Below are 13,109 nucleotides of genomic sequence, written 5' to 3' on the forward strand. Positions count from 1 at the left end.
AGGAAGACACAAATCAGTCACCTCTGTTTTTGGTAAGTGTAGCAGCAGATAAAGCACCTTATTAGGGATATTGCTGAATTATCATCAATTAATTAAGGTATTCCACAGTTTTCATTCACAGTTAAGGTAAATATTTAAATTCTATTGGATCTATGTTTCATTAGGGGAAAAAAATGTATAGCAACAGATATTTCAGCTTTTACTTTCACTCAGGATATTGCAGAGCTATAAAGCACTGCTTTTATAAACAAGAATGTTGGTTGTTCAAAGTTTCCATTAGTTCACCAACGCGTTTGCTGTAGGCAGTCTCCCTTGTGGTGTCTGGCAGCAGAGTTCGCTCCAGAGAACCCTCACAGGAGGTACCAGGATGAAATGAAGCCAGAGAAACTCTCTCCTATTGTTTTCATTAAGGAAGGAAGAATCTAACCAGATGTTTGTTCATGACTACTGACAGATTATAGCACCTTAAGTAAGGTGCAAGTTACTTGTTTGTTTGATGAACTGTGTTATAGAAAGTCTCAGTAAAACATAGTGAACAAAAAATAGTATGCAGTTTTTACATGGAATGGAGTATTTGGAGAGATGTGAATTGCTTCTCATTTGAGGGATGAATTTGAGAGGTATTCACGTAACACTAAATATTTCTGTTGAGGGCTTATATATATATAAGTAATTCTGTGTTATCTGGCTAGTGTTTAAGTGTAATAATTGATAGACAGGAAGACAGTAATCTCATAGTATCCTAGAGTGTACTCTAGACATTCATAGGAAACTTTGAGCTTAGACTAACATCTTGTTGGAATTGTCTTACAGTGGGGCTATTGACACTGTATCTGCTGTAAGCTGTGTAGAGAAGACAGTTGTTATGGAGCTGTAGGAGCGTTATAGAAGTGGCATGTTTTTCCTAGATACAATCTAATGCTAGTTATTAGCATGCAAATGGTTCTACAGCAAGATAAGGCTTAATTTCTTGACAAACATAAATTCAGCCAGGAATTTCAGAAAAGCTTTTGAATTTAACCTAAGTCAGTCCCAGAAGTTACCCAGCATAGCGTAATATTCTGTGCTAACTTGCAAAGACTAAGCTTGTCAATTCTCTGTTAGTATTAAACAGGAGACGCTGTAAATTGCCCTGCCGCGTATTGTCCTACTGCCAGAAGGAAAAATGAGTTACAATAGCAAGTCACTGATACAAAAAATGTGAAAGGCAGAACTCGGTCATCTTCATTTGGGTATCTTGCTGCTTTTCATAAATTTGTCAAGCTGGAATTCAGTAGGTTTGAAATTTTGAATCTAAGGCATGCTTTTGAAAATAAACGTGGGAACTTAAAAATAGTGACACATAGCTGTTTTGCTTGGTTACTGCCTGTGCAATCTACAAATAATGTAGTGCAGGATAAGGTACAGTTCATCAAAATAGCTAAAGGACAAGGAAAAATTTTGTTGTTGTTGTTTGGTTGGTTTTTTAAAAGAACCAAATATATGAGGAGGTAAGTCTTCCCAGGCTTTGATGTAGCAGGCTTTTTATATTAGATTTGTTCTGCCAGTTCTGAGCAGGAGAGGGCATGCATGTCAAATCCTTTTCCAAACAAGCCTCTCTGATTTCTGCCAGAGAACCAGCCTTACTAAAGCAAGCCAAAGTTAACCCTTATTTAGGAAAATAGCTTTATGTAACTTAAAAAAAAAAAAAAAAAGGTGTTGTAGCTTCTGACAATAGGCATTGATTTAGTCTATTAAATAGATGATGCCATTGTTTCCAAAATGAGGCAAGGCCAATTTGGAACAACTTTTCTAGTCACCAGAGCAGATACTAATTTCACAAATCATCACTTAACCTTCCAGAAAAATATTCATAAATTAAGTCAGCAATTAATGAGATTTTAACCTGAAAAAAAAACAAACTTACTGGTAAAATGTGAGATAGATAAATATGTTTCTTCAGATCCTTTTACTAGTACAATACAATTAATACTGGTATAAGTAATAGCATAAACAGTAAAACATTAGGCTTAGAAAATATTTACCACCTTGTTATAAATAACTACTGATACAGTATCTTACATCCTTTCTTTATAGCAAACTAACAAAATTCAGAACAAAATTAAGAATGGCTTTGAAAGCTAAAATCTGATCCTTCTAAAAATGCATGTGTACATTAAAAACTTGTTCAACACCCCTGCTGAAGCCAGATCTAAAACCCCAGTTTATACTCAAATAATGAAAGAGCAAGTGCTAAAGTGCCAAGCATGATCAGGCAGTGCGTGTAATCAAGCATTTGGAATCAATGCTCTGGATAATGATATTCTGCAAAGCTTTAGAAGACAGGTTAAAATGTAATAATGGGTAAGTGCTAGTATGATTTTAGTGTCTTGTGAAAACAATGACTAGGGATTGGGACAACAATGTAAATCTAACTTACCAAAGGAAATATTAAGGATAGGAGATGGCTGTTTCTGTTCAACTTGTCGTGTACCACTTGTACATCTCATGTTTACATACCATGGAATGTTTCAGAAAAAACACTGAGAAACTACATTGACTTTTTGCCAGTAAGAAATGCAGTACAGCATTATTTAAGGACAGAATAACTTTAAGAGTCTAGATTTCAGACCATAAATTTATTTGTTCCTTACATTGGCTGTTGATTTTGGTTGTTGACTTTGATGAAAATGTATACCAAATTCTTTGAGTTCTCTATACACATTTGCTCTTGCTTGTATGGGAATCCATGTGCTTTTAAATAGTGTAAATGGTTCTGTTTATTGCTTTTATACCACCTAGTGTCCTCCATAAATCACAGTCCATTTTTAGATATGGTCAAAGGACTTGGCATAAGCTATTATGAAAAAAATGTTTGTTTACATCCCAAGTATTTTGCTACTTTAATTTACGGTTTGAAGGAAGATTATTTTTCTTTTCCAATAGAGGGAGAAACACTTAATAAACTTCAGAGTACTGTGCAACAAAGCCTAAAAGGAGAGAAAAGTATTATAAACATAAAATACTGAGTATTCTAGCTCTGTTGTAAATGCAGAAACAATTTTGAGAAGACAAAGGTATTTTTATAAGTAAAACTTATTGTTGCTTTAGTAATCAACTTTGAATTTTAAAAGTATCTGAAACTGGACCTTTCTGATCCCCCTTTCTGTTTGCAGTATCCTCAACTCCAATTTTCTTTAGCTTTACTGGAATATCCACTTAATTCTTTATGTGTATATAGCTTCTTGGAAACAGATTTTAAAAGCCTGCAATATTCTAGTTTATTTTAGCCAGAAATTCAAATGGGTTTTGTTCTTGTTTGATACCACTAAGCCCTTTTCTTCTGGTTAGAAAGGGATAGACTTTTACAAGTCCCTTTGAAATGAGCTATAAAGTTAGCATGAAAGTGAAGAGAAGAGGCTTTTCGGATACTAATCATTTAATCTCTCCTGAATATTTGCAGACCACAGTAATTATCTTTCTGTAAATATGTTGCTGGAACTTTAGGCTTGTGCTGGTTGGAGTAGAACCCAGAAACATTCCTTGCCAGTTCTCAGAACTATGATATTACACAGACCTTCTAGCTTGTGGAAATAATACAGTTATTACATCCTTCCTTTTATGAGCACTCAAAAATTTTCTAAAATCTAAGATGATTAGGTCTATGGTTATGATAATGAACAAGTGTGTGTGTATGTATGTATGTGTATGTATGTATGCATATAGTAATCCTTTTAAAAGATTCTTTCGTTTTAAAGTATTTTCTAGTACTCATGAGAAAACCTCTGTCCTACCAGTTTAGAAATGTTGTATGATAGCGATTGTACTAGGTATATGATATGTTGAATGTGAGTTGAGTTGTAGTTTTGTGGTGTTTACCTGGAAAGGACTTTTTGTTTGGGAGGTTTTTTTGTTCTTGTTTTTTCTCTTGTTTGACAGTTATGCTTAATACACAACCCTGAAACTGGTTCCAGGTTCATTGATGGAATAGACACAGCATACTGCTACTTAGAGTAGTAGCACATTGAGAGCCTGTAACTGCCCTAGAAAGAGTTCTTCACAGATTCAAAATTATTAACGCTTGACCTTTCTCTCTTGGCTTTGATTGCCAAGAGCTGTGTTTCTAACTACTGATGCTGTTGGTGTTAGTTGACACATGTCCAAGTAATAAACTAAGAGAGTAACAGTATTGACATTTTTTCTTGTAAAGGAGTGCTCAGAATTCTCTGTAAAGCTTATTCAGTGTGTTGATTTGGATCACTACTGACCCTAATGAAGACTGAAGTAGCACAGTGATCAAATAGTGCAGGCTCCATGAGCTGTTCTCAACTTCCTACATTTTATCACTCCCTCAGGGTGAGGCTAATTTGCCCACAGAAATTTCAAAGGAGAAAGCATCTTCACGTATGTTTGGTTTTGAACTATTTCAAAATTGAGGAATTATCCAGCAAAAGTAATTTCTTTACCAGCCTACATCTTAAAGTAGCAAGAAATCCATTGAATAGAACTGATACTTTGAGCCAGCTGTATTTTGTGGTCTTCTTAGGTCTGTGCTACTTTGAGTATGCTCAGGTTGTATGTTTGGCTGGGGTCTGAGCCCTGGCCCAGCAAGCTTCTTGGAAAAGAGAAAACCTCACGTTCTTTGGTCCCATTGAGAAAGTGGTAGGTACCATACTCATCTGTAAGATAGTGTTGCAATTTGCTGCCTCATGTTTCAGACCAGTGTACGCTGTGTCCATGATTCTCCTCTGCTGGCTGAAGGCAAAAGCAGAGTTAATTTAAACCTCCTTAACATCACTGTCTTCCACTAAATCTGAAGAACCCCGTACCTCTCCAATGGAGTAGACACAGTGACAGTTTGACTGTAGAGATCAGGAGACCTACTGAGCTCAGGTCCAGGCAGACTTGTCCCATGAAACTATCCAAAATCGCTCTGTGTAGTATTTCTCCTTTCTTTCCAGTACACAAGAACACTGGTTCCAGCTTGAGAGATTGTTAGTTACTTGATTAACTGCATAGTTTACTTCCATGCTGTGTGTAGGAGGAAGCTCAAGCATCGCGCTGAAGTCTGACACGTTTCTTGACATTTCACACAGGGTTTTCACCTTGGTGACCTTGGTGGTCTTACTGATGAGGCCGGTGATGTAAATACTCTTTCACACAGTCTGTTAGAAGTCAGTTTGTAATCATTTAATCCAGACTTGCTGAACTGGATTCAACTTTTTTTTATTTAACTTTATTTGCAGCAAAATAAGGCTACCAAAGTAGTGCAGAAGACCTAAACCTATGAGACTGTATTTGCAGTTTCCCCAGTTAGCCTACGTTATACTGTGGGGTTTTGTTTTGTTTTGCAGCAGACAGTTGCAATGTCACTTCTATATGGGAATATTCTTAAACAAAACAAAATTCTTTTGCTCTAGATGCAATCTAAGTTTGATACACTCTTGTTTTACCTGCCGAAAGATGTGTTAGGTAAAGTAAAGCTGTCCTGTTACAACTGGTTTGTTCAGCTGTATCCATTTCAGACGTGCCAAAGCAAGGCAAAATCACTATAAACATGCTCTGAGAAAAACAGAAGACAGTAGGGTTTTTTTGACCAATTGCTTACACACCTTCAGTTAGTAGTTTTAGTGGGTGGTTTTAATAACCCAATGACCCATGAATGCCCCATGGAAAGCTTAGAAAAGCATGCTGTTGCAAGAAAGTTTTTGCTGTAAACTGTATATAGCTTTGTTCTTGCCTAGAATTTTCAATGTTAGGAATAACTTGAGAGCAAGGGATTCCAGTCATGACAAATGAAGGAGGTGGTTTCACATTAGCTGTAGCAAACCCCGTTTTCTTAGTTGGTTGGGAGCCCAAGAGGTTTCCAGGCTTCCCTAACTCACATTGCTTTTTTCACAGGCACTTTTTGGCTTCTCAGTAGTAGATAATATTAGTGATGTGCACTCTCGGAGGCCTTCTCTGCTTTGGACTACTTTCAGCATGCCAGTATGAAAGGTGCAAGAGGATTAATTTAGGCTGTGGTCTCATGCATGCACTTTAAACAAGCATAAGTCAATGCTGCCATTGCCTTGTTCCGGCATCCTCTCAGCCAGTCCACCCCCGTGGCACGGCTTCCTGGGAGCAGCACAAAGAATCAGATCAGGGTGACAAAAATAGTGCAGTCCTCGGATGCCTGCATGAATGCTTGTGCTGGCACCAGGGTGGGGGCAGCAGGCAGTGGCTAGGGGTTGGTGGCATGCTTCTTAGGGCACTAAGGCAAACTTAATGTGTGTATCTGTGGCGTCCAAACTCCTGCTGTGCCAATGAAGGAGGCCTCCTCCTGCTCCAGGACTATTCTGGGAGAAGTATTTCTGTTGCTATAAGGCTTTTTTTCATGATAGTGCAGTATAAATGGGTTTTATTTTAAGAGAAAGGGTTTTCAGCACAGGGTCTTTATCCATGAGTTCATTTGCTCCTTCTGTTGCAGCTGCTTATTTCTCATCTTGAAGTCGCAGTCTCTTGAGGTCTGGTAACTGAAGGGACAAAGCTGCTAGAACAAACATCTTATAAAATCAAATTCTAAAGAAATGCTTACAATTGGTTTATACCCTGTTAGTGAATTTCACCCCATCTTTCAGAAAAAACGTCAGGAACTGCTCACTTGCTAGGAGAGAAGGAGAATTGTAGAAAGCTCCGTAGGGACTGAACAGTGCCATAGCATTGTTCCTTTTCACTTATTTTGAGATAATTCCTTGTTACCCAGTGTTGTTCCCTTTCCTGTCCATACTCTCCCCACCCCCTTCTTGGCTCATCAAACATAGTTGCCCAAATTCATTCCATTATTCCACACTGTTTACACAAATCCATGCAAAACCTCTAACTATAAAAATTAATAAATACAGGTTTCCTTCAGAGTAATTTTGTCTTTCCTTCTTCTGTACAGTGGGAGTGCTACTGGGAATCTTGTTGTGTAATTGTAGTACCAGTTATTCATTTCAAATTTTCTCTAATACAACAGCTACTTTTGCTTCACAGGTCAACTACTGCACTGATTTGGGATAGGAGAATAAAAAATAAACTGTGTGACTCTGAGGTGGCAGAAATAAGTAATTTTTATTTGACAGAAAGAAATTATTTCTGTCTCCTGAGAGTCTGATCACACAAACATTGTATTGGCACAGCAGAGAGGTAGGAAACTGTAGCAGTGGTGCTAGAGGGACAAAGAAGTGACTGAAGAGGAAGGGAAAAGACAAAGCTCCTAAAATTACTGGTGGAAAATGTTCCTCTTCACTCACTTAGTAAAGTTCCCATTCACCATCCCCAGATACATATTCTTCTCCTTCAGTTGTGTCAAACATCAAATCAATTGCTTGTGTCTCTGAGACACCGAAACCTCTTTAAACTGTAATAAAAAGATAAACCAGTTTTCTGTGAACATGATAAATGATAATAATTCATATAGAATTATGATGATTTCAGAGCCATACAGCCACTTCACAGAATTTGTCACTGATTTCAGTTAAAGCAAGACAATCCTATATAAGCATCAGATTGTAAGACAAAAATAACATCTAACAGTACAGACTAATACAAAATAGTTATAGTAAAAAATATACGGTATGTGTTGTTTTCCCCACAAGTTACACTTGATGACTTGTATTTTATATATGTATCATTTATTCCTAATGTTATGGTTCTTTTTCTGCCACTTTCTAAATTTGCAGCTGTGTTTTTCTCAAAATTAAAAAAAATAAACTAGATCAGATAAGAATGCAATCATCCCAGCTCTTAATCAAAAGCCTGTTGCTGGCACACAAATATCTGGATTTTTTTTGTGTGTGTGTTAGCTGTCAAAATTCCATCTGTCATGGAATTTTTTGGTTCTAGTATCAGAAAACATGATGCAATATCCTGAGGTTCTGAAGGCAGCGTTGCAAATTTGTCATTGTCTGTTCTTTCTGATCATTGCTCTGCTTCTGGTAATGAAGGACCAACTTTTTTTTAATTGTGTATATACAATTATATGCAGTGTTTATATCAGCAGTTAGTCTAAACATTCATAAAAATGGTTGTAGGGTGTCCGTGTTTGAATATTTGTGGGTGGCTACAAATGGATCCATGTGCAATGATAGTAACTGTATGCTGCAGCTGTTTTATCTTATTTCTAAAGATTTGACCCTAAAACTGTTTGTTTACACAAATTTAAGCAAAAAAAGTATGACTCCAAATACCCTTTCACAATCATTTCCTTTTACTAAAGTGGCAATGTAAAAAAGGATTTTTCTTGAGAAGATGTAAAACACTGGGTGCTCCAGCCAGAACAATCAAGTGTTTCAGCATGAATCATGCTAAGTTGCTGAACCAGACTCTTCTCCCTGTGGGCATGTATCTGTTTGCATATATTTATCAGTCTGCTTGGAAACAGGATGAGAAACATTCATACATTGCCTTTTAGAGAAGAATCTGAATGGAGTTTTTTATCCTATTTAAAAAAAAAAAAAAAGTATCCTAGGGAAGCATGTAGCCACTTACTGTAAACTAGAAAGAGGCTTTAAAAGTTTTCTTCCCACTGATTTGCAGACACTATGAGTAGTTAGTTCCCCTTTTCTTTAGATAATTCCAAGCTCCTGTTTAACAGTGAAGAATGCTGTTATTCTGTCTCCTAGTTTAATCTCCCTAAGGGAGGTAATTCAGGAAGCCCATACTTTCTTGTAATTTCTTGATTGTCAGGGTATTTTGCTCCTGTATTTTTACTCATGACCACCCATGAAGCACATTAAACTTAATCTGATTGTTAACGTGCTAGCTTTAACAGCAACAAATGCTTCCAGAACTAAACTAGTCTCAAAGTAATGTGTCACTACATGTAGTACTACACTTAGTAGCCAAGGGCTGACGAAAAACATACTGACCTGTTAAAGTTATGACCTAGCTGCCTCAAAATCAGGTTAGGTACAGGTCTAGCTAGGAAGCACCACTCAGAGCAATTACAACTATTACAATTACAGTAGCAAGTATAGCTACGGGCAAGCTGTTGGAATACTTTTCCTTTGTAATGAGCCCTTTGTCTAGCAATAACTATTCCAGCATTTGACATTAAGCAAATTTTTTATGCTTATCAGCAACTGTGAAAATGGTTGCTTGCAAAGAAATATGAGTTGTTCACACTGCTTAATGCACATAAATGAACCTACATTAGGAGGCTGGTCATGCACGGTCTCCTGTGTGATTAGTAAAGGTGGGGGAGCTCCTACGGAAGTTGTTTCAGGTTATGGGACTGTGGAACCTGGAAGTACTTCAAAGTCCAGGTGCCCCATCAAACCATGTTATGATTTTGTCTGAAGAGCAGACCCAGGCTGCACCCTCCACTCTTCTCAAATTTTGTTTCCAGGTCAAGGAAGCCTGAGTATCCTTTTTTTTTTTTTCTTTTTTTTTTTTCCCCCCTCCCTTGTTTTCCTCTTTCTTTTGACTTCTTTGAAAATCAATGTTACCGATTTACCTGCTGATTTCTTAGGTTGCTTATAGCTCCTACTCTGAGAACTCTGCAATGAAAAACAAAATTCTAACATAAGTATCTTTAGAGCTTAGCTTGTATCCCTCCTTCAAATAGCAACCGTATCAAAAGCCAGAAGTATTTCTGAAAATAATGAATTTGTTATGAACATTTTCCATAATGAGGAAAATGCCATGTTGTGTTTTTTCAAGAGTAGATTCAGTATTTATGGATAAATGCTGTTCATATAAAACCTCCCTTTTCATTTGTAAAAAAAAAAAAACATATCAAGCAGCTAGAATGGCAATTCCCCCCCCTTTTTTTTTTTTTTTGTATATTCAAGGCTTACTTTCTAGTGAATCTGACATAGCCGACATTTGAAATAAGGCTGGTGCCAATCTTGGTTTGTGAATGTCTGCATATATCTTCAAAGCATAAAGATCTATAAAAAGGCTGCTTGCTTTCTGTAGATGTTAAAATACGTCGGTAGGGGTTTGAAAGACATGGGAAGAATCTGACTGAACTGTACCAACTACTTTTCAGTGAAAAGTCATTCACTTTCACCCACTATCTAGTAGATTATAAAACCTAGTAGAATTTTTTTTATAAGGAACAAGGCAAAACAAATAGCCTGTGGAAGCAGGTAACAAGGGAATAACACATTTTTTTTTAAACCTCCATTTTTTGGTTTGTTAACACTTTACAAAGCATAATCTGCAGGTTTAATAAAAATATTACAGTCTCTGTGTAGTTTAAAAATGACAATTGTAACCATAAATTGCCATAATGTTTTTTCTCTCTATTCTTTGGCTGTTTGTTTTCAGGGGCACAACAGTTTCACCACCATAATCTGTGTAGCATTTGATTTATTTTCATATACTTCCCTTTCTCATTTTTCCCCAGGCTTATTCTCTATACTGGAGATCAAGAAATGGTTCAGACTGAAAAATATGAATCTGAGCTCCAAGGGCATTTAGAGATGGGCTTTGTTTCAAACCCGTCGTCAGCCATACACAATAATAATAATAATAATAATAATCTCCTTCAGTTCTTTTTTACTGTAAAAATTCCAAACATTTTGAAACAGTGTAGCTCAATCATGAGGTGGGAGGAGAGAAGAGCTTCAGCTTACATCAGACAGACAAATACTGAAGTTAAGAGTTGAAACTCCCCAAGGAAGAGCCTAAAAAAGACAAATGTTTGACAGCATCCTGTAGAATATCAACACTGAATCACGTAGGTCTGTGTTCTGGACTGAGTGTGAAGCAATATCCCTGAAATTTATTTGTGGTCAGTATTACTCTGATGAACTGGCCCAGCATCATAGTTTAGTCTCAGTATATCCTGAAGGGTTCTTTGCCAAGTAGTTGGAAAGGCTTGAGGAAGCTCTTGAAAGCCTTTTAAGTTAGCTTCCCTTCCCCCCTCTCTCCCAGTGAGACACAACCTGTCTCATGGAAATTCAGCCAGGCAAGCTGCTTCCCAGATCTCTTGGTCCAGTGACTTGAAGCTGAGATATGTGGTTTAGATTTCAGGCAGTTGCACACAAATGTGTTTAGTTGTATGTCTGAGTGATATTTTTTGAGCTGAGAACTTTCAAACACAGTTGTATGTATTGATTCATTAGTATATTCCATAAGGTTGAAATGCAGATGCAGCAGACTCAATTGTGACTCTTCCCAGATGGAGCCTTCTGATGCCTCTGAGCACCTGATGTTCCCACACCCTGACTGCAGAGTGACAGAGTGGGCATTAGTGGATGGGTAGAATGGCAGGCATGTATGTTGGCGACGTTTCTCTCTACCAGTAGAACTGGCAATGCGCTCCCAAAGTCAAAGTCATTGCCAGTGAGGAAAGTTTGTCTGAGTGGGTGGGGTAGTGCAAATTACCTCTCCCTGCAGCAACAGAAAAGTGGAAACCAGACTGTTTTGCCAAGTAGGAATCTTGTTCTGCTCCTTGGGTTGCTAGCTGGAGGATTAAAGAGGGAATAGGACCTTTGTGCTGCCCACATATCCAAAACTCCACTGATGTATTATTAAAAAAAAAAAAAAAGTTAATATTTGCTAGTACCATAGCCATTTTTTGGTATCCATATAGAGAATAATTTGAAAGGTACAGCCTATTGTTGTTAAAGAATGGCAGTCATCCATATAATTCATGTGAGAAGCAGTATATAGAAAACAATATTGCTTAAATTCATGTCTGTCTTCAAATTCTATTCATATCTGGCTTCAAAGTTTTATATCTGTGCTGTTTTAATCTTGTCATGCTGTTTGTCTGCACAAGTTTTTTTTTTTAATTCTCACTAGCATCAACATTCATGTAAACATCTGAACAAATGATATACCTCTCTGGTTTTTATTTTGTGAATTCAGTATATGATTAGTAATCTCAACCATTCTGCACCACTTGCAGTAGGACTGCAAGATCTAATGGAGCATGTGTGCCCTTGCTGTCAGAGGGCATTTTTATGACTTTGCAAAGTAGAAACATAGGGAACATGTTGCAATGCAGTTAGGAAGAAAGAATAAGAGAAGCATACTCTCATTCAGAAATGAGTTGGCTTTCTTAATTAGGTTGGCTTTCTTAATTAGGAGTTTTATACTCTTAGTGAAATACCTGTAAGCTGCTACTCCAATGAATTTGCTATCAGTGCAGTTTCTTCTCAAGAACATTTTTTGATGTCCTCGCTATTCTTTGTTTGTCCAGTCTTTTAATTATAAAACTATGGTTCATGATTCTCTTCACCTCCACTCTCAAGCACAATATATGTCCTAAGCAGATACGCTTAGTAGAATCTAGTATCTCCATATGGTTTTGAGGGTGTAGTTTGGTGATTGGCTCATGTTGCTTTAGGGCTGTATTTTACCATGAAAAGCATAATCCTGTCTTTCCCAACACCACAAGTATCTTACCACCTCTTCCCTGGTGAAAGCACTAGCAAACAACTAGCAGCCAGTTGAATTAGTAGCTGATATGATTGAAAAGTAAACCAAAAAAAAAATATATATATATATATATATATATATATATATATATGAGATTTGACTGACTGTCCTGTGCTATGTTGCAGAAGAAAACTTGCTTGTAAGAATTGCTTATTAGCAATACTTTACAGTAACATTTATTGTGTTGATTCTGACATGGCTCCCTACAGAATAAAAACCTTGACATTGATGAATTTCCTGAAAACTTTTCAGGAATCCTTTAAAACTTCACACACTGCAAGAAATCATACCTGACAATTTAACCAAAATACATGTTAGAAGGAAAGCAATGGGAGAAGAAACAGCTTAGAATTTCCTGGTTTGTTTGGGGCAGGTGTTTTCTGCCCAGTTTATGGATGCTGTCATGCATGTGAGAGGCACAAACAGTTTAGTTAAGCTGCTATGTGAGTGAAGGATTTATTGATCTTCATTAGCAAATCTGGACTTATTTCTAAGGTAACATTATTAAACCTTACATTACCCCAGCCTTTCAGAGTAGCATGGTCATGTTTTCTGTAGTATGGCTCTGTCTAACTTCACTTCTTAAAGTTGTTTTTTTTGTGAAGCGCTTTCATGCTTGGAGAATATTTTTCAAAGTTATAGCATCAGTACAGATCCACAGAACTCTTTATTTGCATTTCCAACTGCTCTATAATAACTTCCATCTGTGT

At 37.0% G+C, this 13,109-nt stretch overlaps 1 protein-coding gene across 3 annotated transcripts in view; it reads left to right on the top strand.

Moving 5' to 3' along the window:
- Positions 1-13,109, top strand: part of PALLD (palladin, cytoskeletal associated protein) — a 168,746-nt gene that overhangs the window by 63,150 nt on the left and 92,487 nt on the right. The gene's annotated exons all lie outside the window — the stretch shown is intronic.

The sequence above is a fragment of the Apteryx mantelli genome, chromosome 5, assembly GCF_036417845.1.
Source record: "Apteryx mantelli isolate bAptMan1 chromosome 5, bAptMan1.hap1, whole genome shotgun sequence".
Taxonomy (NCBI): domain Eukaryota; kingdom Metazoa; phylum Chordata; class Aves; order Apterygiformes; family Apterygidae; genus Apteryx; species Apteryx mantelli.